The sequence below is a fragment of the Capra hircus genome, chromosome 2, assembly GCF_001704415.2.
Source record: "Capra hircus breed San Clemente chromosome 2, ASM170441v1, whole genome shotgun sequence".
NCBI lineage: Eukaryota > Metazoa > Chordata > Mammalia > Artiodactyla > Bovidae > Capra > Capra hircus.
Window position 1 is genome coordinate 72,324,577 of NC_030809.1, and position 27,263 is coordinate 72,351,839.

At 41.6% G+C, this 27,263-nt stretch overlaps 1 protein-coding gene and 1 non-coding gene across 2 annotated transcripts in view; one reads left to right on the plus strand and one right to left on the minus strand.

The window, feature by feature from the left end:
* Positions 1–27,263, minus strand: part of NCKAP5 (NCK associated protein 5) — a 1,037,899-nt gene that overhangs the window by 936,737 nt on the left and 73,899 nt on the right. The gene's annotated exons all lie outside the window — the stretch shown is intronic.
* On the plus strand, positions 14,375–14,448 carry TRNAG-GCC. The gene has a single exon. It is a non-coding gene; the product is annotated as a tRNA-Gly (tRNA).

The following is a 27,263-nucleotide window of genomic DNA, read 5'->3' on the forward strand; positions in this document are numbered from 1 at the left end:
CCCTCATATGTGTTTTTTTTTCATGGCTGAATGCTATTGTACTACACAGTCCGAGGTTAGCTGAATCCTCAGATGTGAACTGGAGCTACGGGGGCAACTCAGAAAGATGCCTCAGCAGCAGACAGAATACCCAGACAACCAAGATTCAATCTGAGTGGTGGAAACTGTGATAATCAACTTTGTTAACCTACGGATTCTATTACACACAGAGGTCTAGGCAGAACTAGGCAGGGAATTTCCAGTATGCTGAGCAAAGGTGGCTATGGAAGAGGTTGGCAGAAACTAGACTTATGATGCTGGCAGAACAGGGACCCAGGGGTCTCAGAGACAGAGCACCAGTGCTATAAAGGGTCAAGGACCTCCTCTTGGCAAACTTATGATTTCTGACATAATTTCCCAAATGTCCAAGTTAGGAGCACTCATGCCATGAGTGCTGGGAGTACTCATGACATGCTGGCTGTGCCAGCATCAATGATCAACACCCTGGAGCTAGATGCAGCCCTGGTCTTGAAACCACCCTTACTCCCATATCCTGAGTGAAGTCTAGGACACAGGTCCCTGGTGAGGCCAAGAATGGGCCGCTGAGAGTAGTTACAGTGATGCCAGTTTCTCTAGAGCCCTAAAGGAGCACTTATTCTTAGGCAATTCCAAGCTGGTCCAGAAAGCAAAAGAAGTGACCCCTCTCAACACTGTTTCCAGATTCCTCAGGCCTGCAGAGTGAGCAGTTAACACTTGTTTTATGGCAATAATGGTGTGTGCAGAAAAGTCCAAGAGAATCACCAAGGTCATGTCTGAATCAAAAAGCATCTCTAAGCTTTTTGAGAATGGTGGGAATGAGAAAGAATGGTGTAGGGCAAAGGCAAAAAAGATCCCACCCAAAACTTAAAGCATGATCTCCATTGCACAGAGCATGTTCTACACCATCAGCATAAGGAAGACAAGGTCCGGAGCCAAGAGACTTAGGGTTCATTCGAATGCAAAGTCAAGTGAAGGGACAGGAAAAGAGAGCACCTCATGCATCATCATTCAGCTTTATGTCAATATTTTTAATACCTGTGGACATAACCTGTCAGACCCAGGCTGCTAGCCCTAGGAAAATGCCACTGACACAGTTAACAACTGAGTTTCTGGTGCTAAATTTTAAGGCAATGCTCCTTTTTAGCCAAGTCATCAGAGACTCAAGCACTGTCTACTTGCTTTGTATTTACTGAATTCATAATCTGTTCTGTGAAGAACTGTTCTCCTCTCCTCGAGGAGAGGTCCTTTTAAAAAAAAAAGTAGGTATGCTTATTTTCCAAAAAGAACCAGAAGAGATGTCAGGGAAATGCTCAGCTGGAAGTGGGAAAAGAAGATAACTGATATTGAGAGAAAGAGAATACTAGGAATTTGCAAACTCATCTCATGTCCACCTAAGATATCCACATCATTGAATATTAATTAGTTCATTCATTCAATAACTACTGGACATTTTGACATGCTAGGTCCTGTCTTAAGCACTAGAAAAAAAGGTTAATAAAAAGCTACTCCTGTGGAGTTTGCTATCTGGCATGGGTGATGGACAAAACACACATAAGTAAGTTTATTATTAAAGCTAGGTAATGACAATTGCCCTGAATGAAAATATAGGAGGAATTGGGGTTCTTGAGTACCTGGCATGAGCTAATTTAGATAAGGTAGTCAGGGATGGCTCTCTGAACAGGGGTCCCTATGATGTGAGGGAAGGAATTTTGACAAGATGTGAAGGGTTAGCTAGCCTTTGCTCTGAGATGTGAGCATAGTTTAAGAACCTCAAGATGAGCAGGTCAGCTAAAGCCACTGGTGCGGCTAAGGTAGAAACAGGAGACCGCTTAGTCACTGCCTCCCTGCAGGGCCTGTCAGATGAGGGCCTTGCATACAAGTCTGCAATCTCTTTATGTCCATTCATAAAGGCATGTGAAAGTTTAATGCACTTCTTTGTAAGTGTGCTTATATTTCTCTTCTTTTTCAACAAAAGTTCTCACATATTTATTATTGAGCCAAAGTGCTGGAGTAGAAACACTGACACAAAGAGACAAATAATTTTTCCAATAAAACACATCCAGCTGTTCAGAGAGTAGTGATGTTCTCAGAGCAATGTAGTGAGAGGCAAGAGATCTGGACACAGCATAAATATGTGTGCCACTTCATGTGCTCGTGTGCAGGACTCCTTATAGACTCAGCTTGATTCTTCTTCTCTTGAAACTGTACCTGATTTTATTACCCATTTTCATGAAAATCCACTGGGGAATGAGATGATCCTGCTTTTGTTTCTTGGCTAAGAATTGCTTAATCTTGAAAGTCTTGGAGAAGACATGGCAAGGAGCAAATTCAACTGCACAGAGGATGGCAAAGAATAAAAGAGAAATGAATGTGTTTCAATCTCCTTCATGCATTTTTCTTGCTCTTATTGGAGGAGGGTTATTTTTCCACTTCTTTTCTGTGTGACTTTCCCCCAGGAGCTTCCATTTTTTGCAGGCTTTCTAGAAGGCCTTCCCAGCTAGTCAAGCCAGAATTGTTTGCTCCTTTCTCTGACCCAGCTCTTCTTTGGAGTCTGTGTGTATGTGCGCTATTGTGATCGACTCTTTGCCATCCCATAGACTATAGCCCACCAGGCTCCTCTGTCCATGGGATTTCCCAAGGAAGAATACTGGAGTGGGTTGCCATTTCCTCCTCCAGGGAATCTTCCTGAATCTAAGATCAAACCCATGACTTCTGGGTATCCTGAATTTTAGGAAGATTTTTACCTGCTGAGCCATCAGGGAAATCTACTGAACTGCATAATACCTGCCCCACTGGCACCCAATGTAGGATGTAGGACTTAGGTTTCTGTTTGTTTTGCATGTACTTCTATGTCATCTCTGGACAAGCCCTTAGTAAAAGTGAAGTCAGAAAAAAATGTGACTTCTAATTCCAGTCCTTCCACTCACTGGTTGTAAACTAGTTTTTCAAACTCCACTGTAAAACAGAATGTGCACGCTAGTACCCATAGCATGCTTGTAAAGAGAGAGCAGTATAAACGGGCATTTGGGCATGGGAACAGATGTCGGAGGGCTATGCGTTTCTGTAATAAGGGGCTATGCCTTTGATACTCAGTTATGTCCCACAGTACCTATAACACTTTGTTGTCGTTCAGTTGCTAAGTCGTGTCTGACTCTTTGTGACCCCTTGGACTGCAGCATGCCAGGCTTCCCTGTCCTGAGCTATCATGTGATAGCTCAAATTCATGTCCATTGAGTTGGTGATGCTATCTAATCATCTCATCCTCTGCTGCCCTCTTCTCTGTTTGACTTCTATCTTTCCCAACATCAGGGTCTTTTCCAATGAGTCAGCTCTTCCCATCAGGTGGCCAAAGTATTGAAGCTTCACCATCAGTCCTTCCAATGAATATTCAGGGTTTTCCTTTAGGATTTACTTATTTGACCTCCTTGCTATCCAAGGAACTCTCAAGAGTCTTCTCCAGCACCACCAGTTTAAAAGCATCAATTCTTCGGCGCTCAGCCTTCTTTATAGTCCAACTCTCAAATCCATACATGACTTCTGGAAAAACCATAGCTTTGACTATATGGACCTTTGTCGACAAAGTGATGTCTCTGCTTGTAATATGTTGTCTAGGTTTGTCATAGCGTTTCTTCCAAGGAGCAAACTTCTTTTAATTTCATGGCTGCAGTCACTGTCTGCAGTGATTGTGGAGCCCAAGAAGATAAAATATGTCTCTGTTTCCACTTTTTTTTTTAATAACACATTATGTTTCCTATCAATGGTCTTTGAAGATAGTGTTACATGCTCCAGAAAGCACTGGGTTTAGAATTATCAGAGACAGATTCCTTTCAGGTTCTGTCACTTTCTAGTTATATGACCAAGAATAAAGGTCATGTGACTCCTCTGAGCCTCAAATTCCTCATCTACAAAATAGGAATAATCATGCTAACCTCACAGGGTTATTGGATATAATCTACAAGATAATATACAGAAAAAGGAAAGCATTTCCTGTTCTAAAACCTCTGATTCTGTGGCTCTTAACTCCTTAATTCTTGTTGATTTAATACAAAATTCAGTTATGTGAAGCTATAATTCCTTTAAAAAGAAATTCAGAGACTAAGTACTTCTCTCTGACAACTCCTTCCTGGACTAGAAGACCAGGGAGAAGTGACAGTCATTCTGATGTTGCACAGAAGTCACAGGGAGAAGGCCATTGTTAAGGTACATGTGACTCAGCTCAGGGTTATCAGAAACCCCCATGTATTTCTTTCCAAGGTGAAGGTCATTAATGGACTCTGCACTGGTAAATCTGACAAATCGCTTTGTGTTTATTTCAGCTTAAGTCCCTCTATCTGAAGCAGTCATGTGGTGTTATAAATATCTCACCAAATGGCAGGGCAAAGTTGGGTGGAGATAGGTCACAGTGCCCGAATGGACATGCCCAGCAACTTTTTTGCAATTCTAAATGACAGTCTGACCTTGACAGGATTTACATTTGGCTGATACACTTCAAAGTATGGAAGGCAGAGCCAGGTGTACAGTAGTTGAAAAATAATATAGGCACGAATGCCAGTATAGGTCCATAGGGCAGGAATAATCTAGATTGGGCACAGGAAAAAGAAAACATAGCTGAAAGTAACAAGCATCTCTAACCAATGACTAAATATCTCCATATCATTCTTGTTCAAGGATATTACAGTATCCTCACCATAATTTTGGCAAGCTTATTAAATCTGGTGACAGTATGGACACTACAAAAATATTTTGTAAAAAATCCAACTTGTAGGCATCAGGAGAGCAAGGAACTGTACCCATTTTCTTGTACCAGTTTTCATGCAAAACCATTGGGGAATGAGATGATCCTGCTTTTGTTTTTGGCAAAAAAATCACTTAATCTTGAAAGTCTTGGGAGAAGACTTGGCGAGGAGCAAATGCAACTGCACAGAGGATGGCGGAGAAAAGAAAGATGAATGTACTTCAGTCTCTTTCATATATTTTTCTTGCTTTTATTGGAGGAGGATTATTTTCCCATTTCTTCTTTGTGTGACTTCCCCCATGAACTTCTATTTTTTTTTGTAGGCTTTCTGGAAGGCCTTCCCAGCCAGAATGCTTGCTCCTTTCTTTGACCTAACTCTTCTTTCAAGTCTATTTACTGCTTTTCATAATACCTGCCCCACAAGCACCTGATGCAGGATTCAGGATCTGGATTTGTTTTTATTTTGCATGTACATCCATGTCATCTCTGTGGAAGCCCTCAGTAAAAATGCGGTCAGGAAAAATGTGAATTCTAATTCCAGCCCTTCCACTCACTAGCTATGAATTAGTTTTTCAAGTTCCACTGTAGAATGTTATGAAGTCATCATCCTCTTACACAATTAAAAACTTGCCACTGATTGTCTTATAGAGCTAACTTTTCCATTTGCTTGCACTACAGAGAAGAGTAATACATTAGCATGTGTAGCACCATCAAAAGAAAAAAAAAGTGAGCAGACTGAAGAGATGATGCAACCAAGAGATGACAACAAAAGGGAGGACTTGGAAGGTCTGAGATCAGCCAGCTGCCCTTGTGCTCCAGCACCTGAAGACTGCTCACTTTAAGCAATAAAACAAAGAGAGAGAGGTCAAATCTTTCTTCCTTACCCAAGAACTCATTGTAACCAGGGAAGAAAGGATTTATGAGAACAGGTTGGTGGTCCTTTAGCTTGTTCTACATGAATATGCATTCTTTGGCAGACCTTCCTGTTCAGAGATGATGCTATGGACCATAATGCAGCTTCTGGAGTGGGTATTACAAGGTCCACAAAGGGCCCCTTTTCTATTTCTTTTTACCAATGGAGAGATGTAGGTTTGCCTCTTTAGCACAAAACTGACTCTTCTCTGTGCCTTTACTGTTCATCCTCACCACACCAAAAGCCAGAGAGGCTATCTAACAGATTTGTTAATAGAGATTAACTTCTATCTGGCCCCAACCTGGAACCTCAGGCTTTCACTTAGCCATTTTTTCCTGTCCCCCCAAATTTCCCAATCTTCTTTCTCATAATAGCCGTCTTCTCTGCATTCCCACTGCCATGACCCTAGCTCAACTTATTCTTGGGTTTTTCTTAAACTAACAGAAATATTTTCTAACCAGTCATATGCCCCTTGAATCCGTTTTCAATATTTTCATCCCGGGTGGGAGTTGAAAAGGCAGTACTCATCGTATATCATTGTACTGAAATCCAATTCCTTAGCACAGGATATAACACTCTTCATGACCTGGCTCCTGTTACCCTCTCCAGGTTCATGTCCAGCTTCTCTGGTGACACTCTCCCTTCCAACTCTGCCCATCCACCTGCCATTCCTGAAGCACACTAGCTCTCTCATACTATTGTGCTTGTTCTACATTTCTCTGTCCAAAACATCCTCTTTCTGTCATCTTCCTTCCAATCTCCTCTCTTTTTAAAACCTACTGGAGATTTCCCTAATTCTACTAGGCAGCCCTCCAACCACTCACCTTTGTGTGTCCCTGGCATCTTCTCTTTCTATCATAGTAACCATAGTGCTAGATTATTAGCTGGTTACTCACCTCCCCCCAAGGCTGAAGATCATGCATCATCTATATGCACACATACATATACAAAGAGGATACATCTAATGCTCACTAAGTGGCTGCCAACCTAATGAATAAATATATTCATCTCTGTCTCTTAGATCTGCCCTTCCTGTTCTTCCTGCAAATAATTCAGTTGCTGATTTCCCAGAGGTCAGAAGACAGCCACAAAACAATCAAGTGTACTGCTAATGCCACTTGGGAGGTTGAGGGAATAGAAAATCCTACCAGTCCCAGACAAGACTCCTGGTCCATGGGAAGGAGAGAGCAACAATCCAATGACTATATTTGAAAGGAGAAACTGAAAATGTGATCCCTGGCAGACTTCTGTAATAGAATGCCTTGTCATCCAGCTATGAAGAACGACAGGTGTGCATACCAGGAACACACTAACATGGCAACTTGACCAAGCAACACATGCACAGCTTCACACTCAGAATGAGCTGACAACCCGCCATTACCTGCCAAGAGCTAGTATGATTTAAACTCCTGTGAGATTTGTAGAGTCCAAAGCCAGAGCATCTTCTTTAGTTCTTCTTTAATACTGAAACTGCTATTTCATGCCAGTCTGATTCTGAAGGGCTGTGGTTACATGTGCACAGAAAGACCTCAGGATAGCACAGAAGGATTCAATCCAGGGACATGGGTATGGAGGGGGTGGGGAAGTGGGGGTGTCAATTAGTCTCACTTAGGAATAAACCCACTAATGCATCTGTGTAGTATAAATACTAGACAAGGAATTATTAGGTAATGATTACGTTTAAAATAAATAAGCAGTAAAACATTTCCTTACTGGTTACTCTCAGGCAAAATTTTATGTCCTCCTCATAGAATGTCACTGAAGAAGGCAATGGCACACTCCAGTACTCTTGCCTGGAAAATCCCATGGATGGAGGAGCATGGTAGGCTGCAGTCCATGGGGTCGCGAAGAGTCAGATACGACTGAGCGACTTCACTTTCATTTTTCACTTTCATGCATTGGAGAAGGAAATGGCAACCCACTCCGGTATTCTTACCTAGAGAATCCCAGGGATGGGGGAGCCTGGTGGGCTGCTGTCTGTAGGGTCACACAGAGTCGGACACGACTGAGGCAACTTAGCAGCAGCAGCAGCAGCAGAGAATGTCACAATATCTCAAGGTCTCAATTAAATAAGTACACTTGCTTTGACAGATCATATGTCTATTCAGAAGTTCATTAAAACCAGGAGTATGTACAAAATCCAACAATACTCAAGGTTAAAAAATGTGGGTTTTGTCATTGTTTGTTTTTTTTACCAGTGGTTCAGTCAAATATATCTAACAAAATCCTTTTGGAGATATTAGTGATCAAGCCAACTTTGGACATTATTTATAGACAAGGAGACATTTAAAAAGCAGCCATTGTTGAATCATTGCTGAATCTGTTAGTTTATAAAGTGGAAATCCTGCTTATACATGCAACAGCTAACCTTATGGGTGACACATGGGGCATCTCTTGAACCCAAGTCTGTGCTACTTGTTAACTGCTGATTGAAAAAGTACCAGCCTTGGGGCTTCCCTGGTGGCTCAGTGGTAAAGAATGGGCCTGCTAATGCAAGACACATGGTCCAAGCAGATCCCATGTACTGTGGGACAACTGAGCCTACGCTCCACAACTACTGCAACTGCGCTTGCGAGCCCGGGAACGACAGCTCCTGAAGCCTGAACACTCTAGAGCCTGTACTCTGTGACAAGAAAAGCCGCCACAGTGTGAAGTCTGAGCACTGCAACTAGACAGTAGCCCCTGCTCACCGCAACTAGAGGAAAGCCCACGCAGCAACGAAGACCCAAGAGACCCAAAAATAAAAAAATTATTTTAAAAAATAAGAGAAAATCATCTGTTTTAGTTGAGGGGAGGGATAAATTAGGAGCTTGGGATTAACATGTACACAATACTATATATAAAATAGATAACCAACAAAGACCTACTATATAGCACAGGGAACACTAACCAATGTTCTGTAATAACCTACATGGGAAAATAACCTGAAAAAGAATGAATACATATACTTGTAGAACTGAATCACTATGCCGTACACCTGGAACTGACACATTATAAATCAACCATATTTCAAAAAAAATTTTTTTTAGATTTGCTTCTAAAACTTTGACAATAACTTAAGTTTAGAGCAATTGAAATACCTATAGAGCTAGTTGAAAACACAATTTTAAAAGCATGATCACTCTATGGAACTGGAATCTACTTCTTAACACAAATTACAGAGCCATTATATGGAAAAACATCTTTTAAAGGCAAGAACATATCCTATAACTGAACTGCTTTTCTATAATTTAAACAATAAATCAACTAAGGAGTCTCCTTCCTATAAAAAAAGAAAAAACAATTATCTGCCTTATTAAAATTACATTTTTCACTTGTTTCCTGGTCAGCTCTAGTCTAATATCTTCTTCAAAGTCTACTCTGTGTCCTCCACCTCATATTCATTCTCTTTCATTCTCTATTTATAGGTTTCACTGTGTATCCCTCTTGAATTTGCATGTAATTTACACAAAGTCACGGTAGTAAAAAAATACATCTGACAAAATTTACAACATGTTAACCAAGTACTCTTGCCTAGAAAATCCCATGGGCGGAGGAGCCTGGTGGGCTGCAGTCCATGGGGTCGCTAAGAGTTGGACACGAATGAGCGACTTCACTTTCACTTTTCATTGTCCGGCATTGGAGAAGGAAATGGCAACCCCCTCCAGAGTTCTTGTCTGGAGAATCCCAGGGATGGGGGAGCCTGGTAAGCTTCCGTCTATGGGGTCGCACAGAGTCGGACACGACTGAAGTGACTTAGCAGCAGCAGCAACCAAGCACATAGCAACTTCTCCAGAAATTCTCTCTGAGCCTTGTGGTTCTTTTCTTTTTTCTACTTTATTTTACTTTACAGTACTGTATTGGTTTTGCCATACATTGACATGAATCCACCACAGGTGTATACAAGCTCCCAATCCTGAATCCCCCTCCCACCTCCCACCCCATATCATCTCTCTGGATCATCCCCATGCACCAGCCCCAAGCATCCTGTATCCTGTATCAAACATAGACTGGCACTTCGTTTCTTACATGATAGTATACATGTTTCAATGCCATTCTCCCAAATCATCCCACCCTCTCCCTCTCCCTCAGAGTCCAAAAGTCCATTCTATACATCTGTGTCTCCTTTGCTGTCTCGCATACAGGGTCATCATTACCATCTTTCTTAATTCCGTATATATGTGTCAGTATACTGTATTGGTGTTTTTCTTTCTGGCTTATTTCACTCTGTATAATCGGCTCCAGTTTCATCCATCTCATTAGAACTGATTCAAATGTATTCTTTTTAATGGCTGAGTAATACTCCATTGTGTATATGTACCACAGTTTTCTTATCCATTCATCTGCTGATGGATATCTAGGTTGCTTCCATAAATGCTGGAGAGGATGTGGAGAAAAGGGAACCCTCTTACACTGTTGGTGGGAATGCAAACTAGTACAGCCACTATGGAAAACAGTGTGGAGATTCCTTAAAAAATTGCAAATAGAGCTGCCTTATGATCCAGCAATCCCACTGTTGGGCATACACACCGAGGAAACCAGAACTGAAAGAGACACATGTACCTCAATGTTCATTGCAGCACTGTTTATAATAGCCAGGACATGGAAGCACCCTTGTGGTTCTTTTGTGACAACTTAACATTGACAAACCTCATGGGCCTCAAGGTGTACATCCCCGTCTATTAGCACCAGAATCAGCATTGCCTAGGAAATTGTTAGACATGGAAATTCATTGCCCCACCCAGGCCTACCAAATCAGAAACTCTTGGGGTGGGACCAGTAATCTGTGTTTTATTGAGACTTCTGTATGATTTTGACTTTTATCTCAAACTGGAGAATTATGGTCCTATGACTACAAATCAGCATCTATTTGGACGATTTGCTTAGTTTATAAGAAAAAGGAAAGATTGGGGTTCTTATGATGGATTTGAAGAAGTTGAAAAACAAAAAACTCCAATTATCTTAGCAAAGAACTACTTCTTGCAGAAAGTAGGCACAGTAAGATTATTGATACGAAAAAATTGTTAAAAACCACCCATAAAACAGAGAAATGCTTGTCTAATGGAGCAACACAGATGATATTTCTAATTATCAGGAGAATTGCTTAGCACTGAGTGTCAGGACAACCACAGCCTCCTGAATTAATTCACGTTCTGGGCTGAATGAATGAACGTGCAAAGCTTATTCCCATGGAAACCAAGTACTATACAGATTGATAGGGTTAGAGAACATATAACTGAGCTAAGGTAATTGCCAATTTTAAAAGATTAGCATTGAAAATTTGATACCACGAATTTATTTTCCAAATATCAAACATGGCTCATCTATATTTGAGGATAAAGGATGATCAAAATTTGACTTAAGAGAAAAGCCCTACTACAACACAGCCTAGCATCTTTAAGCTCTGGCCAGAACAAGGCAGAAGGTCTGTTTTCTTAATACTGCCCTCATTACAAGGAGATTGTTCTGAACCTTGGTATTAAATGGGTTGCCATGGCCTCCTGCCTGGACTCCAGCATGCCAAGTTTCAGTCATGAGTGAGCTATGAATGGGCTGAATAAGATGCTCACAGATAAGGTTTCCTAGCCCACGCCCCTGCCGTAGAGCATCCCACCAGGAAGATCAACAGGAAGTAACAAAGCAGTAAGAGTGATCCAGCCTCTATCCACTCTTTCTGGCATTCCTTCCCTGGTCCTCACTAATGACCTTCTCACATAGGACACATCTGCTGTATAATGAAGTCTGCTTTTAATAACAGTAGATCTGCTATCTGCCATTCCCAAGCATGGAAAACCAGGGAGAAATTGCTTTAGACCTCTGAAAGACTTGTTTGTTCCTTGGGCAATTTTGGCATTTTCTAATTTTATATATGACTGTGACCAACTGGGAAGAAAGCAAACAAGTTCAAAACATGGCTAACTCTGCTCTGACACAGGCCTTTGTATCCAGTAAAAATTAGAGACCCATAGGGGATTCTGTTTCTGCATCCTCAGACAGACACAAAGAACCTCAGGTAACACAAACCAGGATGTTCAAAATGAGCAAATGCAACCCACAGAGCTGGGCTTATTTCAATATCTATTCAAATATCTAAGACCCCAGATTTAAAACTCTCCACTTTTCTGATCTTGTAGCTTCTCATAGGGACTAAGTCTTTGAAATTTCATGCCAGGTTTCAGTGATTGAGGTTTTTGTCAAGGAAAAAAAAAGTCCATAAGTAAATATGCTCCTAATTGGAGGTTGTGTTTGTAAATGCTCAGCATCTGAGAGCTGTGCCTCACATTTTCAAGGGCTAGAGGTAGTTTTCAGAGTTTCATATTTTGGAAGGTAAGGTAAGAGTTTATTGTTGATAAGCAAATCTGCTGAACAAGGCCCTGAGGGTCCAAATAAATTCATGGATTCCTTTCAGGATATTTACATTGACATGTAATTAGGCAGAATGTGTGTGAGGGAAGAAATGGAAGGGATGGAGGGAAGAAACGGAAGGGATGGAGGGAAGAGTTGGCAAAATAAAAGGAAAAGGCAGCAAAAACTCTTGTAAGAGAAGATGGAAGTGATTTTGGCTGTGCTGACCTGAAGGTCTAGAAGGAGATGAGAGAGCTTGTCCTCTTCAAGAGGTGATCAACTCAGATCCCCAAGCTTGACATGATTATCTCACAAGCTTTGATAGTTCATTATTTCAGCTTCCACACATACAGTTGTTTTATTGCTCCAAGAATAACCCAGGCCTATCTGAAATGTAACAGTCATACCCAGGTCTATGACCTCTTGATTCAAAGAACTTGCTGGCTGACATTTTATTTGAGTTCTAATACAGGTTGGCAAGTCAACATTGCTTTCTTTGTGTGGAGAGAAGGTAGCCTTTTAAAACTAACTGGGAAGTCATTGGTAACATTCCAGTTACTAAATTGGAGTGGCCAGGCGTCCATCGCTTTATCTTTTTGCTTGCAACTTTTGCATATTTGATCAAAGTCATAAGGACTTCTACTGAAGAATTACGAGCTATTTTTGGTTTGCAACCCAGTACCAAATCGGTAAAAATGAACCAGTCTTTAAACAAAAATGTTTTATATTACCTGGACATGAGATAAATATTTAACTCCAAAAGCTTATTTGCAAGTTAAACTATGACCCCAAGATAGTGGAACACACGTCTGTCTTTCTGTCTCAATCATCTCTGGGTCCTAAAAACACATGAACTAAGTGGAAGAACCACGTTTTCAAAGGTCATATGCTATAACCCATACCAGGCAGACACCTCTTCTTGTCACGTCATCAAAAACCAACCAGGAATGTTTTTTATAAATGCACATGAAAATATTTACTGATAAACACAATATTTACTGAAAATATTTACGGATAAAAACCCCCACAATTTGATGCCAAGGAAAAGTGACACAAAGCCCAGGTCTTCTTATTTTTTGGATTTCTGATTTTTCAGAGGTAAAAGTGGATCCCAATTTGTTTGTGACCCAAAGATATTTTTCAAATAGTTTCTCTGATTGGTCACAGGATTTAGAAGAGCAAACACTGTAAACATTCATGAGTTTTGAGTTGACTACCTGGATATGTAAGATTATTCCATCTGAAATCTACTGAGTCTATATCAACTTGCAGAAAAACATGGAATTTTGTGAAAAGGACCCATTGCTTTTAGCAACATGGATGCCTATTTCTGCATTCATTCATTCAATAGATATTATATCTTCCCTGTGCTGAGGATAATAACTTGATGCCTCACACTCACCTGACTGACAAAGTTCTCAAGTTCAGAACTGGTACCAAACGGGAGTTATCAGTCAGAGGCCAACCTCTGTTTCCTAGGGCTTTGCTGGCTTTGGGTCCTTATCCTAGACCTTCAGATCCATTTTGAAGTATTTCTTCATCACAATATCATTCATTCATTCAAATGGCATCTAATGGACTGGGTGCTCTTCCATTCTCAAAGGATATAAAGGCAAAAGCAGTCCCTATCTTAACAGTCTTAGTCCAGACCCTTCTGCAGGCTTGTCGGTGAGACTTTGAGCTAGTGGAGTTTGTTTTCTTATTTACCCCACTGCAATTTTATTTATACTTTCTTCAAATGCTTCCATCTCTTCATTTCTCCCCTCCTTTTCCTCTTTTAAGCAAGGGTTTCTTCAAAAAGGAGGAGGAGGAAGAAGAGGAGAGGGATACGGATGTTTTGGCAAAGTAATGCCAATCATAACTTATTTATTTATCTTTCAAACAGAGTGAAAAAATTCTATTCACTGTTAATTCAACTATAAATTTGAAATGCCTTAACCGTCAGTCTTTTAAATAATATTCAGTCATACAGACAATCAACTCCAAAGTCTCCAAATCAGTGAGGCCTGACCATTTACTCAACCCCTCTGAAGTCCACAAAAGTGTGACTTGTGACAAGACTTTTCCTTATAATTTACAACTTAAGTATGCTTATCAGGTCAAAGACATTGCTCCACTGACATGTGTTTTTCTGAAGTATAACTTTGGAAAGCAGAAGAGGGATAACTCTAGTGGGGAATATGCAAATCAGACATAGGAATAATGTCTCTCAAATATAATACCAATTGGCCACATCCCACTGAAGCAACACTGTGCTGGGCAAAATAGAATCCTTAAATTCACTGTAAATCTCACAAGATGGCTTTGGACAAAGTGAGAAATTACAGCATTAAGATGGATTGTAAACTGACTTTAAAAAAAAAAAAAAAAGCTATCTTGCAACTTCCCTGGTGGTCCAGTGGCTAAAAGACTCAGCACTGCCAATGCAGGGGCCCAGGTTCAATCCCTGGCCAGGGAACTAGATCCCACATGCCATAACTAAGAGTTTGCATGCCACAACTAGAAAAGATCCCACATGCCTCAACTGAAGACCACACATGCAGGATCAAAGATCCAAGATGCCCTGTGCCACAGCTAAGATGCAGCACAGCCAAATAGATAATGATGACATAATAAATATTTTAAAAATTAATAAAAATAAATAAGGTTATCTTTATGCATTTGAAAGGAATCTAAGCAAATAACTTTCAGATAGTACAAATTATCTCCTATTGAATTTTCCTCAGAACCTTACAAGTGAGTTTCTTATGATGGTGATATATTTGTGACATGTATTTCTTTCCCTTTATTCTCTCTGTTCTCTCCTTGCAATTCCATCATTAGACATTCCTCCGTTTATCACATATTTAAATATAACCCAGAGGAAAGGCCTGCTATGCCTTCTCAGTGACCAAAACTCCATCTCCAGAGCTACTGGGAACACTGTGGTAGCTAGAATCTGTTTTCCCCATCTTTGGCATTCCTCATGATATGTTAGACACTTAATATCACAGAATCATTGAGGTCCAAGGAACCTGACAGGTCACTGGGCCCCATCCTCTGATCACAAAGACAAAAAGGTAAAGCTAAAACCCAAAACAAAAAGAAAAATTGTCTACAGTGACTCAGCTCATTAGAGACAAAGCTGGGTCCAGAAGTGTGGCACCTGCAGGCACTTGGCAACGCACTTTGAAATGGAGCAGGACCCTGCGGGGTTCCTGGGCATGGAAGCCTTTCTGTGTTCCTCACTTCTTGCATTTTCCTTTGTTCCAAATATTTGCTGATCAGGGAAGAGAGAGGATGCAGAGACAAGGGAGAAGCAGCCAAAAAACAATAGTGCTCTTAGGACAAAAGCCTGGTTCCAACTCAAGGAAAGTACGTAACAGTGTCTTTGAGCTCTTTACAGAACTAAGACCCCCAACAAATGGAAGATGTTAATTATCTGATGAAGCATTCTTCATTCTAGATAGAGGGTCACAGTTTGATAACCTCGAGAACCACAGAAGCTTGTCAGGAGACCACATGAGGCTGGATTAAAGGAGTGCAGGCCCTGCACACACCCTGATACTTATCAGCAACCCCACCCTTGAACCATTGCTATAAAACTTCTCACCAAATCCCCCCCACCACCCCCCGCCCCAGGCTGAGATACACAGCTTTTGAGGGCACAAACCCCTGTGTCCCCATGTGCCTGGCAAAGCAATAAAGCTTTGTCTTTCCACTTCACCCAAAACTCTCATCCGAGATTCAACTCAGCACTGATGCACAGAGGCCAAGTTTTGGCATCAACCTCCCAAGACTTTACTGAGCCCTCTGTGGGCTAGGCCAGGAAAGCGCTACAAGTGCCTTTTCATATAGAAGTTAGCCAGACTCAAAACCCAATAGTTACAATGAATCTACCTGCCTACCCATAAACATAGAAGTTAGTTCTTAACCCTTGTGAATTGATCTAATGAACTTAATAAATGAGATACAAAACTCATATCCTTATAATGTTGCACCCATAAAGAAGTATTAGAGCCCACAGATGTGTTTTTAACTTTACTAATAAAAAAATGCATTTATAGACTGTGAAGAGAGAGCTCAAGCTCTTTAATTATATACTCAGAATTAAAGTTGTGTTTACTCATTTAGTTAGTCTATTATTTAGGTGTATATACAAAGACTGTAGACATAAAAATCTTAATTCTGATGTTCAGATCTAACTGGTTACTATTAACATTGGCTAAGTTATTAACTTTCCTAAAGGACCAATTTGTATGTTGTCATGCATGATAGTGAATCTTAGTCAAGTGCGAACCTTTACTCCATTCAATTTTCCATGAATTCTGTCAGATAATTAGTTTTAAGAAATATCACAATGTGGCACCTTATCAATTTCTAGTCCTCTTGGGACTGTCTGAACCATGGGACAAGGATATGAATCACCGAGCTCAAACAGGAAGGAGTATTAACTTCCAACACTTGACACGCAGCCCTTGCTTCATGAGCGCATGGAGGTTCCCTAGATTTCTGAGTTCCCATCCCTTCATGTACTTGTGGTAACTACAATACCTACTACTTTGGTGTCTGGCTCTAGCCTTGGGTTTCCCCAACATCTCAGAACTCCATGCATGGTTCTGTCTGGTCTCTCTGCACATTTTCTTTATCTGGCTGATGTGTGTCTTCTCCCAAATGTACTAACTTTTTCTCATTTTGGAGATGGGCAAAAAAGTATGATGCTTGAGCTGTGTCATTTCACGGGTCTTTGCTTCCCTTCATGCATGCAGACATTATGAACCAGGGTCCTTACCTACCCTGGGATATCACATAAATGCTGGCTCATATCTGAGAAGTGAGGGATCAGAGAAGAAACTGGATCCAATTATTGGATATCTGTTGTATCTGTGGGTGTGTATGTGTGTCATTGTTGCATCTGTGTGTGTGTGTCATGCGATCATTGTTCTAGTCTCTCATTTTCCTTCAGCGCAAAAGTCACTAGCTTCTCTCTAGAGAGTTATTCCAGCCTCAGGACTGACTCAGTTCTCTGCCTTCTTTCCCCTTTCTGTCACCCATCCACTTCCACTTTCAACATTCATAAAGGACCAATGCAGAGAAAGACAACACTTATTGAATGCAGCTCTTCACAGCACATGTTACAAGCTTCTGTGACTCCTATCTGTGCAGCTTCCCAAGAGGGCCCTCATCACAGCTCTGAAGGATGCATGGCAGAAATCCGGAGAGAAAGAAATAGTAAATTTTTAAGAGAGCTACATTTTTAAAAGATTTTAATAGGAGGAGAGTGCCTTGCACAGAAGGTACTCAATGAACATGTGGTAAATGGAAGACTAAATGGTAAGCCTACAAATGAGTCTGGGAAAAGTTGAAGCTCTTTCAGGAGGTGGGGCCTTGGATGGAGGTGGCCCCTTTTCCTTGCCCCAGTAACGGCAGGTATCCACCATGATCTTTCTTAGATCACATCAAGTTGTGTGAACTGCTTCCTGGGCATCTGAGAGTGGCCAGATGCACCTACCACTCTCAGGGGCAAGTTGTCATTTTTTTATTTAATTAAGAAATAAGGGGAAAGAATCCAAAATGGAATATATATGTGTGTATATACATATATGTGTGTGTGTTAGTTGCTCAGCCAGGCTCCTCTGTTCATGGACTTCTCCAACCAAGAGAATTTCAGTTTATTCATTTAGTTAGTCAATTTATTATTTAGGTGTGTATACAAAGGCTGTAGACATAGAAATCTTCATTTGGAATAGGTAGCCATTTCCTTGTCCAGGAGAACTTCTCAACTCAGTATTGTGTTAGGTTTAGTACAGTGATTCACTGATAATGTGTGTGTGTGTGTATGTGTGTGTATAACTGAATCACTGTGCTATACACCTGAAACTAACACAAATTGTAAATCAATTATACTTCAATTAAAATTTTAAAAATAAAAGAATGTGTGTGGCTCACTCTCTGTACTCAGTAGAATAGAGCTTTATGGAGTGTCTGTAGTGCCACTGCAATGACACTGCGTTTTTATTTCATTAGTGCAACCGTTAGCCTTCATTTTCTTTTGCTCAGCCATTCATGGACCATTTTGGAAAGGGCCCTCCACCAGGTACTGGGGGATCTCACTGTACACAGTCAAAACCCTATTCCTTATCCTAATTCCATATTGTTACTGTTCTCATTTGTTACTGGGGTATAATTTTTAACTCTCTCAATTTTTTTCCCTCTCATGTCACTTGATTCTAATATAAGTCCTGAAGAAAACAGAGGCTCAGAAAAGGTTAAAGGGCACACAGCCAGGCAGCAGCAGAGCTAGGTCTTACTTTGTGACACTGAGAGTTACACGTCATTTCTACCAGCCTGTGCTCTTTTCCTCTCTAAAGAAGCCCCGCAGCAACGTGCTTATCAACAGGAACAGTCGATCCTCTCTGGGCAAAAGGACTTTAAATACCAAATGTGCGACTTGCAAAGCTGTGCTTTCACTAATAACCACTATAAATACTTTTCCAATTTCCCACTGGGAAGATGGTAACCACACAGGGAAAAGGATTAACTATCTTTCTGGTCCTATTCTACTAAGACTCATCCTGGTTAATTCCTCACTTAAAACCAGGGTTTTTCTTTTTGTTGTTGTTGTTGTTTTTGCTGTGTCTTCCAGATAATCTCCAATTATCAAATAAATATAAAAGAAATACAGATTTGATCATTAATTGTTTCAAATATTTAGTTCAGGGTATAGAAAAACCAAGCAACTGACTTGGTTGAGCTTGGTTCTGGTTCTGAAACAAATGCCACCTCTTACTAACTTGGGTGATCTGTCTGGGGCAAGTGATTAAACCTTTCTGAGCCTCAGTTTCCACATCTCTAAACTGGAAAGCATGATACCTGCTTCACAGACTGTTGAGAAAACTTAATGGAATATAAGCTCCATTAGAGAAGGCCGGTATTTGGCTTGTTTAACCAGAGAATTCTTTAAAGAATCAAGCACAATAAATATTTGTTAAAGGACTCATTAAAATACGTAACCTGGATCAGTACAGTATCCCCAATGAGTCATAATCTAATTCTAAGCTAATGTCTTCCATTTCGATGTTTTCTTTCATTTATTCAGAGGATTGGGCTCCATGGGATCTGTACAAATAAATGTTTAATGGATATAATTGGCAAGGAGGGAAGAACTTTTATATTAAAAAGTTCTTTAAAAAACATTTTATAGAAAAAACTACCAGGAAAGTCTTCCAGAAACATGCAAGAGGATTGTGAAGATGTCTGAATTGCTTGGATTAACTGTAGATTGCCACCCATTCTTCATGACAGAGAGCACAGCCCATGAGCCCCACCAGAGCTGTCAAGAGTGAAGAAAGGAGGGGCATCCATGATGGTCCAGTGGTTAAGTCTGCACTTCCAACAAAGGGGATGCAGTTTCAATCCCTGGTTGAGGAACTAGGATCCCACATGCTGCGTGGTAATATCAAAAAATTTAAAAAACAAACAAACTAAAAGAAAAGAAGAATGAAAGAAAATGACTCTGCCCAGGAAGAGCCAAGCCTAAGGGTCCTGGTGGTGATCCTCCTCTTATTGTCCTGAGTGAAAATTACCTCCAAGCTCCTGAGAAATCTGTATGCAGGTCAAGAAGTAACAGATAGAACTGAACATGGGACAACATACAGGGTCCAAATTGGGAAAGGGGTACGTCAAGGCTGTATATTGTCACACTACTTATTTAACTTATATACAGAGTACATCATAAGAAATGCTGGGCTGAATGAAGCACAAGCTGAAATCAAGATTGCCGGGAGAAACATCAATAACCTCAGATATGCAGATAACAACCTTATGGCAGAAAGTGAAGAGGAGCTAAAAAGCCTCTTGATGAAAGTGAAAGAGGAGAGCAAAAAAGTTGGCTTAAAACTCAACATTCAGAAAACAAAGATCATGGCGTCTGGTCCCATCACTTCATGGGAAATAGATGGGGAAACAATGGAAACAGTGACAGACTTTATTTTTGAGGGGGCTCTAAAATCAATGCAGATGGTGTTTGTAGCCATGAAATTAAAAGACGTTTGCTCCCTGGAAGGAAAGCTATGACCAATCTAGACAGCATATTAAAAAGCAGAGACATTACTATGCAGCAAAGGTCTGTCTAGTCAAAGCTATGGTTTTTCCAGTAGTCATGTGTGGATGTGAGAGTTGGACTATAAAGAAAGCTGAGTGCCAAAGAATTGAAGCTTTTGAACTGTGGTGTTGAAGAAGACTCTTGAGAGTCCCTTGGACTGCAAGGAGATCCAACTAGTCCATCCTAAAGGAAATCAGTCCTGAATATTCATTGGAAGGACTGATGTTGAAGCTGAAACTCCAATACTTAGGCCACCTGATGCAAAGAACTGACTCACTAGAAAAGACCCTGATGCTGGGAAAGATTGAAGGCAGAAGGAGGAGTGGATGTCAGAGGATAAGATGGTTGGATGGTATCACCAACTCAATGGACATGAGCTTGAGTAAGCTCTGGGAGTTGGTGGTGGACAGGGAAGACTGGCATGCTGCATTCCACTGGGTCACAAAGAGTTGGATACGACTGAGCAACTGAACTGAACTGAGAGTCACAGGCTCTTAGCCCCTTAAGGGCTTCTAGGGACAGAGCTCTGACCCCAAATACCACGTATGATCTGTTTTCCATCACAGGAAAATTTTTTTTAAAAAGTCTGATTTTGGGTGTTTAGCTCCATGGGAAATTACCACCACAAATTGCATTTTGGAAATTCAATTCAATTTAAAACGCATTAAAGTCTATTTCAAGAAACCTTCTGGGGAGTCCTTTGTTATATGAGGAATCTCTGTGGAAAGAGGAAAAAACACCCCCCCCCAATATTTTGTGTAAACCTCAGTTCAATTCAGTTGTTCAGTCATGTCCAACTCTTTGTGACCCCATGAATCACAGCACGCCAGGCCTCCCTGTCCATCACCAACTCCCAGAGTTCACTCAAACTCATGTCCATCGAGTCCATGATGTCATCCAGCCATCTCATCCTCTGTCGTCCCCTTCTCCTCCTGCCCACAATCCCTCCCAACATCAGGGTCTTTTCCAGTGAGTCAACTCTTCACATGAGGTGGCCAAAGTACTGGAGTTTCAGCTTTACATCAGTCCTTCCAAAGAACACCCAGGGCTGGTCTCCTTTAGGATGGACTGGTTGGATCTCCTTGCAGTCCAAGGGACTCTCAAGAGTCTTCTCTAACACCACAGTTCAAAAGCACCAATTCTTCGGCGCTCAGCTTTCTTCGCAATCCAACTCTTACATCCATACGTGACCACAGGAAAAACCATAGTCTTGACTAGATGGACATTTGTTGGCAAAGTAATGTCTCTGCTTTTTAATATGCCATCTAGGTTGGTCAAAACTTTTCTTCCAAAGAGTAAGTGTCTTTTAATTTCATGGCTGCAGTCACCATCTGCAGTGATTCTGGAGCCCAAAAAAATAAAGTCTGACACTGTTTCCACTGTTTCCCCATCTATTTCCCATGAAGTGATGGGACCAGATGCCATGATCTTCATTTTCTGAATGTTGAGCTTTAAGCCAACTTTTTCACTCTCCTCTTTCACTTTCATCAAGAGGCTTTTTAGTTCCTCTTCACTTTCTACCATAAGGGTGGTGCCATCTGCATATCTGAGGTTATTGATATTTCTCCCAGCAGTCTTGATTCCAGCTTGTGCTTCTTCCAGCCCAGCATTCTCATGATGTGCTCTGCATATAAGTTAAATAAGCAGGGTGACAACATACAGCCTTGACGTACTCCTTTTCCTATTTGGAACCAGTCTGTTGTTCCATGTCCAGTTCTAACTCTTGCTTCCTGACCTGCATATAGGTTTCTCAAGAGGCAGGTCAGGTGGTCTGGTATTCCCATCTCTTTCAGAATTTTCCACAGTTTACTGTGATCCACACAGTAGAGTCATATAAATAGAACTTTCTTAAACCAAGGTGTGAGCACAGCCTCACTTGCAAAGTGGTGAAGTTCCTGGAATTTCACAGCAGCTTGTTTCATCTTTTCACCTGCTCAGAATCCTGGTAGGACCTCTCATCACAAAACCGAGGAAGGTTTCTAAACATGAAGGAGGCTACACTGATATCAGATGTAAAGGCCTTCAAACCAACAGGAAAACTGCTTTGAGAAGAACCACTGTCAAATGGTTATTGAAGCTACAGCTGAGAACCCTCCAGAAGATGATATCATATAAGTAGACCACCCCATCACCATGGGAAAGGGAAGCCAGAAAGCCCTCGGTCAAACCCAGAGAGGCAAGCTCCTCTCAACTCTAAAATGCATTCAAGATACACATGGACAGTGCAGGCATTACAAACAGCATGAGCTTTTTGGTAAGACTGCCCTTGGAGTTTATTAGTCGAGTGATCTTGGAGCACTCAACTCATTTAATTTCTGAGCCTCAGTTTCTTCATCTGTACAATGGGGATATTATAGTCCCTCCCTGTAGAGTTGTTATGAAAATTAAATAAATTGAACATAAATAAAATATTTAAGTTCAGCTCTCAGGATACTGAAAATGCTCTGTAATGTTAACTGCTATTATTATCAATGCCACTTATTCAGATGGGAATTAAAAATCATAAAGAATATTTTAAGGTCATCTGATTTTTCCATAACACCATCATCATCATTTCACCCAATGTGATGACACATTGAGGGGCGTATGTAACTGGTTCCCCTCTTTCCATCTTAGAATTCACATCCTATATGTTGGAGTTACTCCATCCTGAACCAATAGCTGGATCTTGTCCTCTTTTCCTCCAACAGAACACACTAGTTTTGTGCTTCGTTCTCTCAAAATCCTTTCTCAGCCAAATGACAATTGGACAAGCTGATTCCCTTTCAAGTGACATAATATGAGTCACTTGAGCACTTACAAATGAATTTTAATTCTAAAATTACAGTACCACTCAGCACTCACATTTAAGGTAGCAAAGTACCCAAGCAAAAGATTAAGCCCTAATTAGAAGCAGGTTGTAAATATTATATGAGGACCCTGGTGTTTCTGCTCGGTTTAAGTTACACTGACTTCCAATCATGCGCTTTATCTCTTGGCAGGCATACATAGGTGTCCAATAAATGTTACCTTTGGTGATAATAAAACAAAAAGCCTAACTTTCAAAAGTGAAATATCCAAAAGACCATTGTCTGCATTCTTGGCAGTGGCCAGGGAGCCTGTTTTCCCAAGTCAGCAGCCTCTGAGGAGGTTGGCCAGGGGCCAATTCCCAGGGCTGGTGCATTCCTGGGGACTGGCAAGAGGCCACCGGGCCCCTGTTTCCTTTCTCATTCTCTTTATGTAGTGGAAAATCTTTCCCACTCCAACCCCTCCAAGTCTTCCCCCGATCACCCCGCCCCATTGCAGTAAAGAGAGGGAGTCACATGGGAAATGGTCCCCAGCCCCTTCCCCAAATCTCATCTCCCACTGCTCTGAGCTGGCACAGCTCAAAGCAAGCGAAGGCATTAGGCAGACAAAGGAGAACTCTGGTGCCCAGTCCTCCTGCCTGATTTTATCAGGGGCACAGGGCCTGGGGCCCAAGACCCAGCGGGCCCCTGTGCACAGGGGGTCATTGTACAGTTGCTTGGAAAACTATGGGCACTTCTGGAAGCCTTTTGAATACAATTGCCTGTTATAAATAGACATTGGCTGGGCTTCAAGGGTGACAGCAGTAGGCTAAAAGTTCCAGAAAAAATATAACGCTCCATATAAGAAGGTCTGGAGTCAGCTCACTAATAGGCAAAGACCAACTGAGCCACTGGATGAAGAAGAAAGGAACCCAAGGTTTGGTCAGGCACAACCTGGAGTTAACACCTGGCTGAGCATTTCTAGCCAGTATTAGTAACATCACAGAGATGCCATTCAGCTTTTAAAAATCATATAAGAATATATGCAAACCACACATTAAGAAAACATCTTTTCTGAATGCCCCCTTCCATCTGCAGACAAAGAAAACTGCCATCTGGAGGCCCCACGGCGGCCAGCTCCACAGATTTTCAGCACAGAGGAGCCCACTCTCTAAGCACCGGGCTGTGTGCTCTGCTTGAATCCTTTCTGTTCATTCTTTCAACATCCCTTCGAGGAGGAGATTAGCACCTCTTCCTATAGATGAGAGCATGGAGTCTCAGAGGAGGTAAAGAGCATGGCCAACCTCACACAGGTAGGCAGAACTGGGCAGGCTGAGGTTCAAATCCAGTTCAGGCTGATTCTCCAGCCAGCCCATGCTCTTTCTACTACTTGATGTGACACTGGTTTCTGTTGTAGCCTTTGAAAAGAGTATTCTGTCCACAGGAGGCTCTGAGTGTGTATTTCTTCCTAAAGTTGCCACTGCTATGTACATTTTTGATCCGCTGAAGTTTAGCAGGTAGGAGCTGCAGCAGGGCCCTGATAGCAAGATGTTTCATTTACAAGGCATCCTACAGCCTCCAGAACAACCTCTTGTTCTTTTTTGTTCAATGCCAATGGTGACTTTATTATGCACATAAATTATGTGGAGTCACAGACTGCCTGTCTTCATCACTAATTTTTTTTAATTAGAGTACAGTTGATTTAAAGATTATGTTAGTTTCAAGTATACAGACTGATTCAGTTTTATACATATATGTATATAATACATATAAATATATATTATTTTCAACTTCTTTTCCATTACAGGTTATTATAAGATACTGAGTATAGTTCCCTGTTCTACACAATAGGTCCTCGCTGTTTATCTCTTTTATATATAGAAGATAGACGTGTGTATATGTTAATCCCAAACTCCTAATTTATTCCTCCTTCCGTCTCATTCCCCTTTGGCTAGGCTGTTTTCTAAGTCTGTGAGTCAATTTCTGTTTTGTAAATAAGTTCATTAGCATCACTTTCTTAGATTCCACTTACTAGTGAGATCACACGATACCCATCTTTCCCTGTATGACTTCACTTAGTAAAATACCTTCTTGTTCTTTATTTAATTTTGCCTTCATAGCATCTCTACTACTGAGAACACAGAGATTCAGAGAGTTCCAAAGACTTGCTGAAGCCCACACATCTACTAAAGGGTGCACTTCAAGTTTAAATCTACAGACTTCGAGTTCCAATACAGTGATTAATCCACTAGATCACACTCTTTGAACCCCAGCCACTGCACAACACATACACAGCCCTGCACTGGGCATCTTTATGAGGACCCTGGAAGAGAAGGCCATGCCTCTGGTCACATGGAACTTATCTTCTGAAGATGTGACATCATATTGCTCAAGTCAAATTAAGTTGGCAAATCTAACAGGCAAGAACCCATTTCTAGTATATAAATAATAAACTAGTCAGACTTAGGATAGTATTATCTTCTCATCCCAGAAATGTCAGAAGAGAGAGACTGAGGCAGGGCATATATTTATATGGAATACATGCACTGAGCACACCCTGTATGCCCCTACATACCCACTCTCCATCCTTCTCCTCACTGCCCCCATCCCCAGATGCTCTGAGGGCCCCTTTCTCTTTGGCTTTCAATTGGGTTTGACAATTGGAGGTGCCAGCAGGAGCCTAGAGAGTGGGAGGGGACCCCAGTGAGAGTTTTCATGTCCTGATCACCTCCTTGCTGGTGGTCTGCATCCTTCCATCTAAGATGACATCTCCCACCAAGTGGCTCCCTGCCTACAGCCACATGGTTTTCGGGTTACCTCCTCCCCCCGCCCAGTCCTTTCAGGCCTAGTGTCACAGTGGCGCCCCACTCTTTCCAACCTTGGACGCTGCACTATGGTCATATAAGTTTCCCTGAATTCCATCACCTCTTGGTAAAGAGGTTCTTTACTAAACCCTCCTCTGGGTCAGTGTGCCATCTGTTTCCTTTGAGAACCTCAATGGATGCAATAAATAAGAAAACCAGATTGTTGATGAACCATCTTTGTAGACAAAACTATGGACCCTTATTTAGGTCCTCCTAAGAGGATGGCAACAAAGGTCCGTCTAGTCAAGGCTATGGTTTTCCCTGTGGTCATGTATGGATGTGAGAGTTGGACTGTGAAGAAGGCTGAGCGCCGAAGAATTGGTGCTTTTGAACTGTGGTGTTGGAGAACACTCTTGAGAGTCCCTTCGACTGCAAGGAGATCCAACCAGTCCATTCTGAAGGAGATCAGCCCTGGGATTTCTTTGGAGGGAATGATGCTGAAGCTGAAACTCCAGTACTTTGGTCACCTCATGTGAAGAGTTGACTTATTGGAAAAGACTCTGATGCTGGGAGGGATTGGGGGCAGGAGAAGAAGGGGACGACAGAGGATGAGATGGCTGGATGGCATCACTGACTCGATGGAATCTGAGTGAACTCCGGGAGTTGGTGATGGACAGGGAGGCCTGGCATGCTGTGATTCATGGGGTCGCAAAGAGTCAGACACAACTGAGCGACTGAAGTGAACTGAACTGAACTGAAGAGGATGGCAAATGCTAACTATGTGACATTTGACTCTCTCATAGCCTCACTTCCTCCTTACTGCACCTCGCGAAACAGGAATGAAGTCAGGTATTCTGCAGACCTCCAAATTTGGCCCAGGAGATCACCAAATAGCTCCCCCCACCACCATCTAGCTAGGATTCCAACCAGGGAGGAAGGAATGACAGACAGTACCAGCTATGTCCCAGTCATATCCAGTGGGTGCCTTCAAGAATGTCAGCTCAGGTTGTACCCACTGACACCAGCTCCTGCCAGCCTTCAAGGCCTCACTGTTCTGGAGGTGGCAGGCCTCTGACCACAGCTCCACCTCACAAAAAGGCTAACAGCCCCTGAGCCTGCTTCTCTGCTGGCCCTGACAGATGGATCCCAGAATTCACTAGACCAAATGATTTTATTTCCCTCAACACATGCATGAGAGCAGTCAATGGATTAATTGTATTAGGAAACCTACCAAGCTCAAGACAACTGCTTCAAACTAAGAACCAAAAAGGTGCTGAAAGACAGAAGGCAAGCAAACCTCAGAGGCATCTTTGGAAATGGACAATTATGATCCATTAAGCCTAGTTAAGGGACTGAAATTTATGAGGAGGAAACATCTGGAGCTGCCTGGAATGCAAAGGAACCAGAAGGAACCACTGTTTGGGCTTGTAGAGAGCAGCCCAGACAAATGGGATTCTGTCTTAGGCAAAAACTGCAAAATTAGTACATGAAAGGGACACGAGTCGAGGCAGTGCATCTGGTGTTAAGTGAAGCGTTTTAATATGATGGCTCCTGGATTTGCTTTTGAAATATTAATTGAAATTGGGATGAATATGAGGGCTGTCACATGAATAGAAAACTG